The 18096-nt window shown below is 43.3% G+C and overlaps 1 long non-coding RNA gene across 1 annotated transcript in view; it reads right to left on the bottom strand.

Moving 5' to 3' along the window:
* Positions 1–18096, bottom strand: part of LOC105533441 — a 98149-nt gene that overhangs the window by 2741 nt on the left and 77312 nt on the right. The window contains exons 3-4 of the long non-coding RNA XR_001005117.1: positions 5952–6239; positions 4976–5137 (exon numbers count right to left, since the gene is read on the bottom strand). This is a non-coding gene — a long non-coding RNA (uncharacterized LOC105533441). The remainder of the gene's footprint in view (positions 1–4975; positions 5138–5951; positions 6240–18096) is intronic.

Here is an 18096-nt window from a genome sequence, read left to right as displayed (position 1 = left end):
AAAAAAAAAAATCCTTTAAGTGATCATTGTCTAAAGCAAAGATAATAACAATGTATTGTGGGATTTATAACATATGTAGAAATTAAATATGTAACAATAATAGCACACAGCATGGCAGGAGAAATGGAAGTATACTGTTTTAAGGGTCTAATATGTAAAGTAGCATAGTTTTTGGAGATATACTTTGGTGGTTAAAGACACATATTGCAATCCCTAGAATAAACACACACAGAAAAAGAAGAAATAAAATGAAATAATAGTAATATAAACAATAAAATGTATTAATAATAAAATGAAAAATAGTAAAATAAAATGGAATACAAAAAACATTCAATTATTATCATTCAAGAAAAGACAGGAAAAGAACAAAAAATAAATGAAACAAATAGCAAGTTAGTAGACTTAAAGCCAACCATTTCAATAATTGCATTACAGGTAAGTGGACTAAATGAAGAAATTATAATGCAGAAATTGTCAAACTGGACAAAAAAGTAAGACCCAGCTATATTACTCAAGAAATTAACATTGTATATACAAACATAGTTTAAAGGTAAAAGTATAGGGAAATGATACACCATGCACACACTATAGCTGGAAGAGCTATATTCATATCAAGATAGACTTCAAGGCAAGGAATATCATCAGAGATAAAGGGAAACATTTCTCTTTTTTTGAGATGGAGTCTCAGTCTGTCACCCAGGCTGGAGTGCAATGGTGCAATCTTGGCTCAATGCAACCTCTGCCTCCCGGGTTCAAGTGATTCTCCTGACTCAGCCTCCTGAGTACTTGGGATTACAGGCACATGCCACCATGCCCACCTAATTTTTGTATTTTTAGTAGAGACAGGGTTTCACCATGTTGGTCAGACTGGTATCGAACTCCTGACCTCGTGATTCGCTTGCCTCAGCCTCCCAAAGTGTTGGGATTACAGGGGGCAGATAAAGATTTCATAGACAGGACAGAAAATAAACTAACCATAAAGAAAAAAATTGATTAAAATTGATAAATTGAATTGCATCAAAATTTAAAACTTCTTGTCTTCAAAAGACAAGTGAAAAGACACTAAGAAAGTGAAAAGACAATCCACAGTCCAGAAGAAAATACTCATACATATATCTGGTAGGACTTATATACAAATATAAAAAGAACTCATAATGCAATAATTAAAAAGACAAATTGAAAATTTTAAAGATAAATTTTTTAGCAGACAATTCGAAAAGAAAATACACGAGTGTCCAGTGAGCACATCATCAGGGAAATGCAAAGTAAAACCATAATGAGATGTGACTACATACCCACTAAAATTTAAAACACTGACAGCATTGAGAGTTGGTGAGGATGCAAAACAACTGGAACTTTCATACACTGCTGATAGGGGTGTGAAATGGAATCATCACTTTGGAAAACAGTTTGGCAGTGTCAAAGTTGAACATATTATATTTACTATACGACCTAAAAGTTTCACTTGGAGGTATGCAAATAAGAGAAATGAAAACACATTCACAAAAGGCTTGTGTGTAAACATTCATAGCTACTTTATTCACAATAGCCAAAAATGTGAAACAGCCCCAAATTTAGTCAACATGGACAATCAAGTTGTAGTATAGTCTCTACCATAGAATACCACTCAGCAACAAAAAAATAATAAACAGTAAGGAGGAATCTTTAAAACATCATGCTAACCAAAATAGACTGACACAAAAGACTACAACCTTTGTGACTGCACTTTTGTGGAGTTCAAGGGCAGGCAAAACTAATCTATATGAATAGAAATCCAGCAAGCGGCTGCCTGGGTCGGGGGGTGGAGGAATTTACTACAAAGGGGCTCAGAGGTATTTCTGGGGTGATAGAAATGTTCTATATCTTGGTTGTGATGGTGGTTACATGAGTGTATACATCTGTCAAACCTTATCAAAATGAACACTTAAAAAAACAGGCGCATTTTGGTGTATGTATGTTATACCTCAATAAAGTTGACTCCTTTAACAAGAGGTTTTTGTCCTTCAGGAGGTGTCATTCCAGATGGGGAAACCATATTAGAAACCCAGGGGACTCCCCTGTGGTTCCACATAAGCCAGAAGGGCATTCTACATTACTTTATGCCTTGCATACCTAGGTGCCATGAAGATCCAAGGAGAGGGAGGTGGGTGGCAGACTAGTCAGTGTAAGTTTCATGAGGAATCTGATGCTTGGAGAGAAGGTTTGGAAAATAAATAGACTATAGGGTCTTGGTAAGGTAAAGGATTTATAAGGTAAAGGTAAAGGATTTACCTTATTTATAAGGTAAAGCAAGGTAAAGGATTTATAAGGCTGAAAATGGGCGTTCTTGGGATCCTGAGTTGGGCGATGGCAGTGTGAGAGTTCTATGGGTGGGGAATCCGAGGGCAAGAGTCCAGGAAGGAGGCTCTGGAAGGTGGATAAACACTGACTGACGGAGGTCTGCTCTAGTGAGGTGACCTGGGGATACAAAGGAAGGAGTGGACCTGAGATCCATTCCAACGAGCACAAGCCCTTGGGGGATGCTGGTTGTCTCTTATAGAACCTTCTAAACCATGGAGAGGATGGAGCTGAGACTCTGAAGTCTATTGCCCTAGCTCCAAGCTGGCTCCACCACAAAAAAACTTTGGGAAAATTTCTTAAGCACCCACACCTTAGCTTTCTCATTTGTAATAAGGGATGAATAATTCTTAACGTGCAAGGTCATTGAGATGATTCGAGGTGAGGTAGATAAAATACCTGGCATAAAGTAATAATAAATGAAAGACATTATAATTAGTCCTAAGGTTCATCAGAGATTCCTGAGACCCCCTGTGAGGTGTCTCCTTCCTTTAGGTCTCAGGGGTGGGGTCACAACTATGCCGGATTAGTGAAAAGCAAAACACTAATAAATACATCAATGTACAAGTGTACTTATCATCAAGGACAAGGAACAATAGGTACACATGTCCTTTACATGTGTGTGGCACGTGGTCAGCAAAAAGAGAAGGAGGCGGGTCCCTTTGTCTCTTTCACTAAAAAACAATGGGTCAGGGTGCCCAACTATGGAAATCTTGGCGAAGGGGTTCATAATTCAGTTTCTCCACTGGGAGAAAGATGCGTTTTTAATCTGCAAATTGATGGAAAGTAGCCTACTTACCCTAACATTTCTGTCATTAAGTGGCCTCCTTGATACTTTGATGCAGGTAACTGTGACTTTCAGGGAATCCTAGGAGACCAATTGTTCCAGACTCTCTTCTCCAGGTAGGGGCATGTGTTGCGGGTGTCGGACAAGCACAAACTTAATACAGTTGCTCAGATCCAGGGAAGATTATTTTTCCTACATTGAAAAAGACAAGCATTTACTGAGCATCCACTGTTTACAAGGCAGGTAGTGTATTAAAGGCCTTACCTGAAGTGCCTGGTATAACCATTCATTTATTCAGCAATTATTTATTGAGTTGCAACAAGAAACTGTGTAAGATGTCAGGGATGCACTGGGGTCAGGGAGACAAGCAAACAGATCACAACCACAGGGTGGTAAATATCACAACAGAGTAGGACCAGGGCAGAGAGGCAACACCTAATCTGGTCTCGGCAGAGGAAGGTGCAAGAAATCTTCCCGGAAGGAGTGAGACCTAAGCGGAACACTGAAGCCCAACTGAAAAGTAAGTTAACCGGGTGAAGGGGAGGTGTGGATGGGAGGTTGTAGGGGAGTGGAACATTTCAGGCAAAGGAAAGAGCAAGCCCTAAGGCCTGGCAGTAAGAGAGACAGAGAGTAGTTCATTAGAGGAATTATTAGCAGTTCACTATGGTTGGAGCAGAAAAATGGCTGCAGCAGTAAGCAAAGGTCTGAGCATGAAAGATTGACAGGCCTGGAATCGAGTTACAGATTTAGCAAATGAAAATACAGTTGCTAAACCTGATGAACACTACCTTAGCCAGGTGATCAAGGTCTGCATCAACAGTGGTAAGTCATATGGACAGTACAGACCCTTAATGAGATGTGCTGAGAATGGCTCTTGACCTCTGTGGTCTTCCTCCCAAAAAAACAATACCCCAGCCTAATCACGAGAAAAACATCCGACAGGCTGAAGTGAGGGGCATTCTACAAAATCCAAGACCAGTGCTCCTCAGAACGGTCAAGGTCATCAAAAACAAGAGAAGTCTTAAAAACTGTCACAGCCAAGAGGAACTAAGGAGACTTGACAACTAAATGTGATATGGTGTCCTGGACAGGATCCTGGAATAGAAGAGGACATTGGGGGAAAACTAAGGAAATCTAATGAAGTATGGACTTTAGTTAAAGATAATATATAAATCTTAGTTCATTAATTGTGACAAATGTATCATACTGGCATAAGCCTTTTTTTTTTTTTTTTTTTTTAAGAGATGGCGTCTTACTCTGTCACTCAGGCTGGAGTGCAATGGCACAATCATGGCTCACTGCAGCCTCGAATTCCTGGGCTCAAGTAATCCTCCCACCTCAGCCTCCTGAGCAGCTAGGATTACAAACGTGCGCCACTGCACCAACTTGACGTAAGATATTAGTTATAGGGGAAACCGGGTGCGGGGTGTGTGGCAACTCTGTACTATCTTTATATTTTTTTCTGTAAATCTAAAATGATTCTAAAATTAAAAGTTTATTTAAAAATGCAGGTTGCCCAGTTAAATCTGAATTTCAGATAAACAATGATTTTTTTTTAGTGTTAAGTATATCCCATGCAGTATTTGAAGCATCATTATACTAAAAAATTATTCAGTGTTTATCTGAAATTCAAATTTTACTGGGTGTCTTGGCAACTCTGCCTTGAAAGGGGTTTACCATGAGAACAGTAAGAAGGGCAGTGATGAGCTACCGAAGGTCACAGCCAGGACGGCACATGATGTGCCACTTCTACAGCAGATGTACAGGTGAGGAAACTGAGGCTCGGTGATTTAGCCAGTCTCCCCACTAGCTCAGTGGGGAAGCAAGGATCTGAACATGGGCCTGCGTCACCCTAGGCCTGTGTCTGTCCATTACACCTCCAGACTTCACAAAACTTTTCTTTTCTTTTTTTTTTTTCAACTTTTAAGTTCGGGATACACTTGCAGGATATCCAGGTTTGTTACATAGGTAAATGTGTGCCACGGTGGTTTGCTGCACAGATCATCCTATCACCTAGTTATTAAGCACAGCATCCTTAGCCATTCTTCCTGCTTCTCTCCCTCTCCCCACCACCCCTCGGCCCCGACACGCCCCAGTGTGTGTCATTTTCCTGTATGTGTCCATGTGTTCCCATTGTTCAGCTCCCACGTATAAGTAAGAACATGCAGTGTTTGGTTTTCTGTTCCTGCATTAGTTTGCTGAGGATAAGGGCTTCCAAATCCATCTATGTCCCTGCAAAGGACATCACAAAATTCTTCCAGAAACATCCACCTCCATGAAGAAGAGCATAAATTCGCCCTTGTTGGCCAAAAAAAAAAATGAAGTCGGGGATCAAGAGCACATATTGAGCCCGGAGGACTCCAGTAAAAGCAGGCAAGTACTCCTGAGTACTAAAACACAGGGCCACACTTCCTGCTGGCCACCAGCTCTCCGCGGAGGTCTCCCTCTCCCTCCTCTCTGCCTTCACCATCACAGTCAAACCAGGGATACTCAGAGCCATGAACTGAAATGTTGGAAGGGGCCTTAGGAGCCATTCATTCATCCAATATCCCACTTAGGGCAGGATTCCCATCCACAGTTGTCACCATGAATGTCACCTCCCTGGTTTGGCTCTTAGCTCTTGGCTCCTGTTTGTGGCAGTCTTTTCTCACCTTCAGTTCCCTGCTTCCAGTCTGTTCAGGTGTCAGAAAGCAGTTCACCAAGCAAACTGGACCTATGTGTTAAATAAAAGTCAGGGGTCTCAAGCAAGGGCCCAGAAGACTCTTCTGTGTGGAAAGAGAAACTTTGTAATGTGTATTCCTGCTGCTCAGGGATGTTTGGGGCTTACCTCCTCCCCACCTTGTTCCAAATAGATGTTGCTGCTTTAGACCTGGGTTCCATAGCGATGAAGTTAAATAACTGCATTTAGCTCAGCACAGCCCAGGAGTTACATTAGCGTATTTTAGTAGCACAAGGGAGAATACAGAGGATCAACAGAAGGGTGACGTGTGCTCGGCCAGCAGAGTCTCCTGCAGGAAATTACTGACGCCAGCCAGCTGCTCCAGGCCCCTGTCGGGCTGTTTCTCCTCCTCTCCTATCTCTCAGGGGATGGCCGTCCTGCTATGGCTTGTCAGCTCTGGAAGACAAAGAGGGTAAAACTCTCAGTCTGCTGAGTGCCTGTCTCCAGCACGTCCCCTCCAGAAGCCACTGCTAAACACAGCCCTGCCAGGGGTGGGGGTGGGAGGAAGTGTCCAGCAATCCTCTTTTCTCTAGAAATGGGATTGGAAATGGGGTAATCGTCTAAATGGGCAGTCCTGATGAGTCGATAAGCATAACTCCCATTTTATTACGGTGATGAGGCTGCCTGGGCGGGCGTAATCCCTCTGCTGGGCTCCAGGCGATTGCCAGGCAGTCAGCCACTACACCGCCTCTCCACCGCAGCTGCATTAGTCTGATGGGAAGAGGCTGAGCTCTCCACTGGACTGCATTTCATAATGGCATTTAAAAGTATGGATCCCGGGTCACGCCAGAGTCCAGGACACTGCTGGCCAAACTGCCTCTCCCCCTTCATACATGGTCAAAATGCAGGGCTATGCTCAGCCAGGTAAGATGAAAAAAATGTCAGGGAAGATCCCAACTTAAAATGGATCAAGAAAATACGATATTAGGTTGGTGCAAAAGTAATTGTGGTTTTTGCCATTAAAAGTATTAGCAAAAACCACAATTACTTTTGCCCTAACCTAATATAATGGAAAAACTGTGGATTCTAGCACCCAGCAGTCCCACTAACTCTCTGGGACCTCTATTTCGTCATCTGCATTATGTGATTTGCATGGTTCTTTCCTGCTCTCCCACATAAATTCATAGATTCATGACTCTCCAACCCAGCCAGGAATTCCACCCTTATAGACTAATTCCTTTGTGTTGTAAAGGCGGTTTTATCTTTCATACCTCCCTATTGAAATTATAATTTTCTACTTTATTAATGCACACTTTGTGGGAGAGGAAGACCTGTTAGTAGCTGGAAGCGAGGACCTAAGGGAACAGGACAGGCAAAGGAGGAGTAACCAGGAAGATGCAAGGGGTTCAGGAAGGGAGGTGCAGAGACACCCAAGGCCATGTCATCTGAGAATGGCTAAGGTCTGGGTAAAGGGCTGCAGATTAGGGCAGCTGGTTCTACCAGTGGAGCTCAGGGGCCTGCAAAATAAATCATATCATGTGTGTATATCTCACTCCTGAAATGAGGCTTCATCTTTACCCTATTCACTCAGGTACTCACTCACCCATCAGCTAGGAGGCAAAGAGGTACAGAAAAATTAAGACTGCTTTTAGGGCCAAGTGTGGTGGTTCACACTTGAAAGCCCAGCACTATGGGAGGCCAAGGTGGGAGGATCACTTGAGACCATGAGTTCACAACCAACTTGGGCAACATAATAAGACCTCGTCTACACAAGAATTAAATAAATGAAAATTACCGGGGTTTGGGGTGGGTACCCATAGTCACAGCTACCCAGGTGGCTGTGAGGTTGGAAGATGGCTTGAGCCCAGGAGGTTGATGCTGCAGTGAGCTATGATCATGCCACTGCACTCTAGCCTGAGTGACAGAGAAAGACCCTGTCTCTAGAAACACAGACAGACAAACAAACAAACAAAAAACTAAACTTGGATCCTAAAGCTGGGCCCTAGCAGCAGTGCCAGTATTTAATTGTCATATGACACTGAATAAGTCATTTGCTATTCTAAGCCAGCAAAATAAGGCTAATGCCCACCTTGCACACTCCATGGGCAGGGTTGCCACCTTGCACAACTCCGGGGGGTGCCATGCCCACAGGAGTCTACATGAACTGAGCTCACCAGACCTAGGCAATTCGCAACTTGCACAGCCAAATGTAGCAGCCCGACTTGTAGTTAAAATGTCAAACGACATAAGCTACATTAGCCATGAACACTATTAACACAGCAGTATTATTATATCGGTCACATTCTAGAAGAGGGTGCTAGATATATAAAACACATATCCTTGAAAAGCTGAAATTTAGTAGCATCAAGTTTTACATTCTGTCCAATTCAACGATTATATTACCCTAGTGTTATCTTTGTCATTCAGACTATAGGAAGCATTAAAAAGAATAGGAAAACAGGTGTGGCTCCAAACCTAGGGTGAGGCAAATATTCATCCTTATGCACAATGTATCTCCCTGGTCCCAAGCCCACTTTGCCCTTGGTACTATCAGCCTCTCGAAATATTCTGAGACACTCAGGGGATCTCAGGGAAGACCAGCCACCATGATGGACATCTCAGATCAGGTTAGGAGGACCAGAAATGTCCAACCCAAGAGGAATTTCCTTGGATGTCACAGCCTCTCACACACCAACTCACCATCAGGTCAGGGCAGCAGGTCCTGAAAGCACCCTCTCCTACTGTTATGCACTGAATGTCTGTGTCCCCTCCAAATTTATATGCTGAAATCTAACCCCCAATGTGATGGTGTTTGGAGGCAGGGCCTCTTTGGGAGGTATTCAGGTCATGAGGGTGGAGCCTTCATGAATGAGATTAATGCCCTTCGAAGAAGGGGTCAGAGAGCTAGCTTGCTCTCTTTCTGCCAGGTGAGGATACAATGAGAGTCAACTGCTTGCAACCCAGAGAAGTCCTCACCGGAACCTGATCATGCTATCACCCTGCTCTCAGACTTCCCAGCCTCCAGAACTGTGAGAAATAGGTGTCTGCCATTCATAAGTCACTCAGTCCAAGATACTTAGTTATAGCAGCCCAAATGGACTCAGATACCTCCCAACCTTCCACAGGCCACTTTTGCCTGAGAAAGGAAAAAAACCACAGATTTGTGACTCTCCAACTGCCCACTACTCCACTGACTCCAAATCCCCTCTGATTTTTCCTCTGACCATTGGTGAGGTTCAAGTCAGGCAGGTTAAAAATGTTAAAATAATGTAAAGTTCCTTGATCCCTTGCTGCCCTTCCAGGAGGGGGAAAATGGAAATAGAGAATACTTAAATGCATTTGTTCCCATTTCTCCATTCTCATTCACTGTCCTGATTCCCATCATCTGCATCAGATGCCTCCTAATGTGTCTCCCTGGTCCCAAGACGCGTTACCCTCCACACCTCCACCCCACACGCCTCTCAGAGCTTCTGCTCTAAAACACAGCTCTTGGCCAGTCATGTCCTTGGGTTGCAGGCTGCACAGTGCCCCTGTACCCAGAGGGCACCATCTCAGCCACAGGCTTGTTCCCAACCTCACCTCTACCTGCTTCCTCTCACATAACCAACATGGCAGCCCCAAGGAGTGGCTCTCTGTTCCTAAACAACCCTCATGTATCTATTCATTCAATGCATGTTTACTTGAGAGTCTAAGGTGCATGGAGCCCTGCACTGGGCACTGGAAATGTAGCAAAGGCAAACCCAGCCAGGATCCTGGAGCTCCCAACCTTCCAGGGAAAACAGACATCAGTCAGATAACCACAAAAATAAATGTGTGACTACAAACCGTGATAATTGATAAGGAAATGTGCTCTGAGATGTACTAGGCAGAAGGGCTGAAGCAGTCAGGGGGATCCAGGGAGGTTTCCCTGAAGAAGTGATATTTGAGCTTACACCTGAAAAATGAGAAAGGATGAATTAGGTAACGGGGGTGGGAGGGGAGAGTGGCAGCAATAGGAGAAAGCTTTCCAGGCTGAGGGGCTGCCTGGGCTGGGGGCCTGTGAGCAGACTGCTGCCACTTGGGACAGGGCTGGGGGCACTGGGAAGGTCTCCAGGGGCCAGATGATGAGAGGCCTTAGATGCCCTGCTGAGGATTTGAGTCTTTATCCTAAGAGAAATTAGAAGGCATTAAGAGGTTTTAAGCATTGGGAGGGAGGCAGTTTGGGGACCGTGTGACGTGAGCAGATTTGCATTTCAGAATGGTCATTCCAGCTGCAGTGAGAAGGGGCTGGAGGGCTCAGGGTGGATGTGGGAGGTCCATTGAGGAGGTAGGTATTGCCTCCAGTCCAGGCAAGACACACGGATGCCAACTTGGACTGGGAGCTGAGAACGGAGCAAATGAACTGACCAAGTCAGTTTACCAAAGTAGATGGATGGGTGGTGCCATCTGGAAAGATGGAGCACCAGCAGATGATTGGATTTGGGTGAAAAGATCCTGAGGTCTGTTTGGGACAGAATGGGTCTAGGGAGCCTTTGAAGCTCCCAAGTGGAAATAACAGTGGCGGATGGGTCTGGGATGGAGACACACATTTTGAGAGTCATCTGCACACAGACTGCAATGGAAGATATGGACATGAAGCAGATTTCTTTATATCACACTTAAAGCCACCTCCTCTTTCCAATCACTCCACCTGTACCTGCCCCCATGCAGGGAGACAGGTCTCTGCTGCCTCACAGTGACCCCATAGGCCTCTGTATGAGCTCTTGCTGCTATAGTGCCTCTTATATATTGTTTTATGGCCACTCGCTTACATGTCTGTTTTCCCCACTTATAATCCAGGAACTCCGTGAGGACACAGACACATGGCTCTCCTCCTGATGTCCTCAGCACACAGAGCACGGCCTGACCCTTTTGTGAGCAGTAAGTTTTACAGGCCTACTTTTCTGACCCACCACAAAGCCCCAGTACAATGTTGCTCTAGAAAGAGGTGAAAATGCTGGCCCAGACCCAAGAACCTCATCTAAAACCCAGTCTCAGAGTCCTCAGAGGGGAAACTATCTCACTTCCACATAGAAACCAAGATAGGCATTGAAGAATTTTTTTAAAAGAATGGTATTGATGTTTCCCCACTGTTACTACAGATAAGCAAGCACTCAGGGAATTTAAGGGGGATGGATTGGCAGGTAGAGAAATGGGTAAGCTCGGTCCTCAAGGAGCTTCCAGTACCATCTCTTACTCAGAACTCGCTGTGCTCATTATAAGTCAAAACAAAGTTATGTGTATTTCATGCGCAATATCTACAAAAAATCAAAGCCTCAGTCCTCAAGGAGCATATAATTTCAAGAAAATATAGAACAAACATAGATGAAAAGTTCACTCTGTCAATACACACAGAGCCACCCCTACCCTCTCCAGTGCCTTTTTCTCATTAGAAAAAGGTACCTTTCCACTAGGCAGACACAGCACCTCAGTCAGCAGGATATATGACTGGGCTGGATTCTGGATTTAAGCCCATGTCCCCCTACACTGACCTGACATCTTTGTGCAGTGCACAACCTGCAGAACACATATATGACAGGAGTAGCAAGTGCTGATAACAAGGAGGGATCCATATAGGATGGATGAACAGAGACTAGCTAGAATTGATTGGGTAAGAACAGAAGAAACTACTACAAGGAATGCCAGAGGTATATCCAGTGACAAATCAGATTTGACCAAGGCAAAGGGTACACTTGATGGAGTAAGGAAATGAGATTGGGAAGCTTAGTTGGGGAGTAATCAGGGAAGGCCTCAAACACCAAGCTAAGGAGTTTGCACCTGACCTTGCAGGAATTGACCCCGCCTAGGGTCATTATCCTCCTTTCACCAAAGTAGTGCCATGGAGCGTTGGCTGCCAGGATCAATTGTCACCAAAGAAAGTGTCCACTTTCACCCTGAAGGTCATGAAAGATACCACGTAACAAGAAAACAACTAAATATCTTTGTGCTGACACAGAACCCCTAATAAGGTCCAATCCCTTGCATTTGTAGTCTGCATAAAAATGTATGTTTTATGTCCAATATATTTATTGTTACAATAGTCTCCTTTGATTAATAGGATAAGAAAGCAGGGCAATTAAGGACCGTGGTGAAGGTCAAAGAAAAAATCCACGGGGGCAAAGCTGTGACTTGAACCCAGGTCTTTCAATCAGAATCTGATGCTCAAGGGCACTCAGCCTCCCTGCACTTGCCTCGGCAGAGTCCCTCTCTCACCAGTCACCACGCTGACTACTTGAGTTTGCCAGCCCTGGGTCCTTTCCAAGAAAAGACAATGCTTCCAAACAAGCAGTAGTGACATTGATTATTCCAAGCCAGAGGCAGGGGATTCTGGATCATTTCCTTAAAGTACTTGCTCAGCAGCACCCGGGTCCTCACCCTCACTGCCCCTGGTCCCAGGAAAGATATGTACAGTACTTCATTTACATGAAGGGGAAAAGAATTCCCTGTGGATTTTTGCAGTCTCATTTCCCTAGCTTGTCAAATGCCAGCAGCAAGCCAGTCTGGCTGCATTGTTAGCTTGGTTGCATCTTATTTTTGTAGTGTTTTGCAGATTGCAGCAGCTTTTTTTTTTCCAGCTGGGTGAAAACATGTCACCTTTAAGCTTCCTGGTGTATCACTCAAAAGATTTTCCTATTCTCCTTGGACTTCATAATACAGAATTCTCTTCTGCTATCACAAGCCATTTTTTTTTCTCCAGGAAAGAACATAACATTTATTTTTAACACCATCCTCCAAGATATGTGATCAAAATGTAATTTTTTAAAAAACAAATAAATAAAAGACTTTCCAATACGTCACGCAAAGCATAAAAGACATGCTGTTCAAAAGCTAAATTTCAGTCATTGCATTTACATTCCCTTTTTTTTCTTCTTCACCCTTTTGTTACTAAGGAAGTCGGAATGAAAGGGGATTTGTCTCTTTTTCTCAAAAACCCATCTCTCGCTGCTAAGTTTCTCCACACCTGAATTCACACATCTCCCACATCATGATAATTACCTCCATGGTAACCACTCATGACATCACAAACACAATGTGATAGCAGAAGAAATAAGAGCTCCTGAGATCCTATTGGATACAAATGCCCTGTACGACCTAAGGGCCTCCACAGCAGGAACAAAAGGAATTTTGTCTTGAGATTTTAGCAGAAAAGTAATTTTTGAAATCTATTCTTGGATTTGGACGTTTATTGGATTTCAAAGCTTCTTGCTGCCCAGGAGCTCGTGAATATGGTCAAAGGTCTGTGAAATTTCCAAAGCAGTACCACAGCAGATGAACCTGAAAGCAAACTGGAGGGACCAACAGAGTCCAGCCTATAGATATAAATCCTTAACTACACCTAGACCTCACTGTCCTTTCCAATGGTCAAAAGAAGGGCTCTTGAAATGGCTCCACTGTTTTATAGAAAACAAGGTGTTCCTAAGAAGTCTTTTTCTCCTATCTTTTTCTTACCCAAAATAAAGGAATGGCCCAAACCTCAAGCCAGGCTTACCAGCTATAAACAACTTGGTGGTCAGCAGCCAAAAGAAGAGTGGACACGTCATGGTCATGTGGCACGTACACTATACAAGTTTCACAGAGAAGAATGGAAGCACTTGATTGTTCGACAGAGTGGGGAGATGTGAGAGGAATATTAACATTCACTTTCCACAGGCATTTTTTTCTGCAAATGGCACTGCTTTGGGACTTAAAATTTTATTCCAAATACTATTTAGATGCATCAGGGCTCTCAAAATATGGATTTCAAGTTGGAGACATCAAAGTGCATTATTTACTAAAACCACTGCAGCTTTTCCCCCTCTCCTTTCACAAGATGCTATTGTAAATTCAAGCTGCTTTAATCTCGGTGATTTAAAAAAAAAAAAAAAAAAAGGAAGAAAGAAAAAAAAAGTGCAGCTTGAAGAGGAACTGAACTCACAATCTGGGAGCTAGAAAGTAAATATTACCCAGAGAGTACCTCACTTTAATTACTGGCCTGAACATTGGTTTCAATTTACATGTGTCTTAATTAGCCACGGAAGGGTTCACCTATTATTCTCTGAATACAAAACTTAAAAAGCAAACAGAATAGGGAAAGAAAGGCTTATTTAAGGGTCTCCAAGGATTAATCTTTGCATTCTTCTCATTTTTTCCCCGAATTTGGGGATAAAATTTGTCGCAGGGAATTTGATCTTACGGAAACATAGAGTTTGGTTTGTGAACACAATCTACTTCTGAACACTATTTTAGCAAACAGAATTTTAGAAGCATAAGGCTCTAGCAGAGGGCTATACAGAATTTTGCATAAACTAAATAACGACTGTTTCCTCCTGAAATGCAGGAAATCAAGCTTCACGGATACGTTTGCTGATTGGGTGAGTGAATGAGTGAGTGAATGAGTGAAAACTCCAGGCTCCTTTACTCTTCCTACCTTTCTTTAACATCCTTAAACTTTTATTTGAATTTTTTAAAGTTTGTAAATTGTTTTGCTTGTCCATCTTGGACTGTCAGTTTCTGCCACCAAAAAAAAAAAAAAAAAGAGTAAAATTAATTGTAATTGACTTTAAGTTCAAAACTGTGTCACACCAGATTTCTAAAAAGTTGCATTCTCAAAACAACTAGGCATTAACAACTAGGCTTAAAGAAGCCTTAGAATGGCTGTAACTAGAGAAAGATGTGTGGCTGACTGATTTACCGAGGACTAACAATGACACTTGGGGATTAAGCATTTCTGGATTATGAAGACATAACCTTTTTTATTAAGTCTTGAGCCTCTGACTCCAACTCCACCAACCAGCCAACAGTTATTCAAGCAGGTCCAACGGAGTTTCTGCACTGGGCAAGGAACTCTGTTAAATGCTTTGGGGGATAAAAAGAGGTCCAGTGGTGTGGTGGCTCACACCTATAATCCCAGCACTTTGGGAGGCCTAGGCAGGTGGATCACTTGAGCCCAGGAGTTCGACATCAGCCTGGGCAACATGGCAGAACCTTATCTCTATAAAAAGTACAAAAATTAGCCAGGCATGGTGGTACATGCCTGTAGGAGCTACGAGGGAGGTTGAGGATCACTTGAGCCCATGAGGTCAAGGTTGCAGTGAGCTGTGAGCATGCCACTGTACTCCAACCTGGGTGACAGAGCAAGACCCTGTCTCCAAAAAAAAAAAAAAAAAGAGGTCGAGTACATGGTTGTTAAGAAGTTAAGAAGTTTGTTAAGGGAGGTAGAACCTCTATAGACCTATAGCAAGTACTTGTTCTAAGTTCTAAGGACCGGGAGACCACTTCTAAGTTGGGGGACAATTATGGGCTCTACAGAAATGATAATAGTCAATCTGTGAGGACTGAGCAAGAATCAATGGAGAGGTGTAATATATGCACTGTCCCCAAGCCAAAAGCCTGGTATATATTTAGAATAATGAGTACAGGACTGGTTTTGTTGAGTGTCTGCTATGGCCAGAGTGTGGAACAGAAAGGGGACCTTGCAGGTCAAAGCCATGTACCCAAGAGTGGATAATATGGTCAGCCCGTGATCTCAGAATCTGTGTAGAAGTGAGAGGAGAAGAGGAAAGGAGTGACAATGGCCTATAATGAGAGTTCAAAAGGAGACTTCTATAGCTTAAGATAGAGATAATGTTACTCTAAGTGTCTCTGGCAAGAGCCAAGAAAGAGAAAGAAGAAACATAGCCTACTATTAAGCTGTTGGGCTCTAGAGCTTACCCAACCTTGCCCTGTTGGCCTGGAATGAGTTTACTGGGTGCTCCGTAGATGCAGTGGCTCTCACCCAGTAGCATCTCAAAGGTACTGCTCTGCTTCTAGTAGTTATGCCAATCATGACATAGTAGAAAGCACTGGCAGTTGCTTCTCAGATGGCCACAACCCCAAGACAGCATGTTAGGAACCACTCACCTATCAATCCCAAAGTCCTTAGGTCTTCAGCAAAGCTTGGACCACTTGGCAAAGTCTTCTGTCTCCAGAGGAATGATGGGAAAAGCTATGGGACAAAAATCAGGAGAGTGGTGCTGGCTGATCCTGGCCTGGATATTGACTCCCTGGGGACTTCAGGTGAGTCTCTTCCTTTCTCTGAGACCCAATTTCATTTGTTAAATGAGGAGGTTGGAACAAATACTTGCTTCTATGTCTTGTATTCTATGAGTTGGGATCAAGTGACTGTCCCAAGTTCATGAAGCTACATGGAAGTGAGATCCTAGAACAGATCCTGTGTCTCCTGACCCATCAATCTAAAGTTCTTTCCATAATGCTGGGCTGCATGAGCAGATGTTAAGGGTAAGAGGTAACATTCATTGAGTGGATACCACATGCCAAGTGCTCTCTCTCGTGTGTCTGTACTATATCTAGTTAGTTCTTCCATCATCATTTGTGTTAGATAAAATTTTCAAATCATTTTACAGATAGGAAGCAAACAGAAAGATTAAGTCAATTACCCATAATCACACCATTAGTAAATGCAGAGCTAGGATTTAAAGTCAGTCCAATTCCAGAACCCATTGTCTTCATCTCTACTCTCTACACAGTAGAATAAGAAGGAGTAGTTCAGTGACATAAAGGACATGGAACCTTAAAACAGAAAATATGGCAGTCTTTCAGACGTGAATTCACATTGGAAGTATGCGAGCTTTCTGAAGAAATATTTTGGTTAGTGTTGCTTGCCTGCACATCTCCCCACTGATGACCACATGAATAGTCCCTGAGGGATCATTTGAGATCCAGTGGCTTTTAATGTGGTCTGAATGGAGTATGGATAATGACCATATAGAAAATCAGGAGGCAGTGGCCTCCTGGCTGACTCCTCTAGCTTATAAAACAAGGAAAACCAAAACCACCACAGATTATTTTTACTACAGAATAAAACCCAAGAGGAATCATCCCATTGAAATCTTTAGGGAGCCACGCTGACATCACCCTGAGGCACACACACAGGCTCACTCAGCAGAATACAACTTGGATTCACAACTATGCCAAGACAGACATTATTTTAAGTAAAATAAGGGGAGGGAGGACTTAAAACTTCTTTCAGAGGCCTATATGACATGATCTCTATACTTTCTTTTACCTGTAATATCTAAGATCTTTCTTCTAGGAGAGTGAGTTATTTTTGAGCAGATTTTTCTATTGCTAATAAATATGTGTTAGTATGACAGAAAGAACCTTGGATGAAGACTAGTGACTGTTTCTAGGCCAGCTCTTTCACCAAGTGGCCTCTTGACCTTGGCTGGTCACTAGACTCTCTGGAGCCCTAGTTCCTCACCTGTAGAGAAGGGATTGATCTCTCTGAGTCAGCCAAGGACCAGGAGCCCTTGAATTGTGAATTTTGCTAGATAGATCCACCAAACAAAATTGTGATCCATGGAGATTAAATTCAAGTAAGAACAAGAGGCAGTGCTCCTCTGGAAAAGAAATTAAGTTCAGATAAAAAGCTATGCCTTTCTCTGGTTCTGGAAGCTTGGCTGGGCCTGACCTGCTGCCAAGCCTTGGGGGCTCCTCAATCTATCCACACAGCAGGGTGAGCAAAAGCTCCCTCCCTGGGAAGCTGTTTGCATGAAGCAAAGCAGTGCAATCCTCCTTGACCTCCCTGGAGGGAAGGTTTGCCTCCTTCTCAGGGAGAGTTTCCACAGTAGAGATAGTAGAACACAGGACAAAATGAGCTGGACTGGATAGACAAGGCTGAGAGGAAAGCCACATATGAGACCACTGGATCCCTCTGGGATGGGGACACAAGCCCCCTTCATGATTCTGCCTCTTCAGAAAGTGGGTTTTCCCATAGCTCTGCCAGAAAAGCCTTTGTCACATTCTTGATGCTCACACACCCAGATGATGACTGTTTCTCCCTATCCTTCCATTCATGGTTGCATTTACCAAAATTTATATTTTTTCTGAGCCTCTAGGACGTTTCCCATGCTGTCCTACAGAAGCAGATAAGCTTTATTCAGTATTATCTGCATTGTGTAGAGTTGGGTACTTCAAAAGGAACTTCACATTTCCAGCTACCCTGTTGTGTCTCAGGATAATCAAAAGTATTCTGGGAATTTTTTCTATGCATTTAAATTTTTCAAGTAAGGTGAAATTGTCAAACTCATTCTAAGGTGGGAAAATGAAGCATGGAAGAGTTGGGATTTATCCACAATTACACACGTAGTATGTGTCATGCCAGGATTTGAAGACAGTCAGTGTGACTCCAGAACTCATTCTTTTTTTTGTTTTTTTTGTTTTTTTTGTTTTTGAGACGGAGTCTCGCTCTGTCGCCCAGGCTGGAGTGCAGTGGCCGGATCTCAGCTCACTGCAAGCTCCGCCTCCCGGGTTCACG

The sequence above is a fragment of the Mandrillus leucophaeus genome, unplaced genomic scaffold, assembly GCF_000951045.1.
Source record: "Mandrillus leucophaeus isolate KB7577 unplaced genomic scaffold, Mleu.le_1.0 Scaffold125, whole genome shotgun sequence".
Lineage (NCBI taxonomy): Eukaryota > Metazoa > Chordata > Mammalia > Primates > Cercopithecidae > Mandrillus > Mandrillus leucophaeus.
This window is presented reverse-complemented; position numbering and strand designations above follow the sequence as displayed.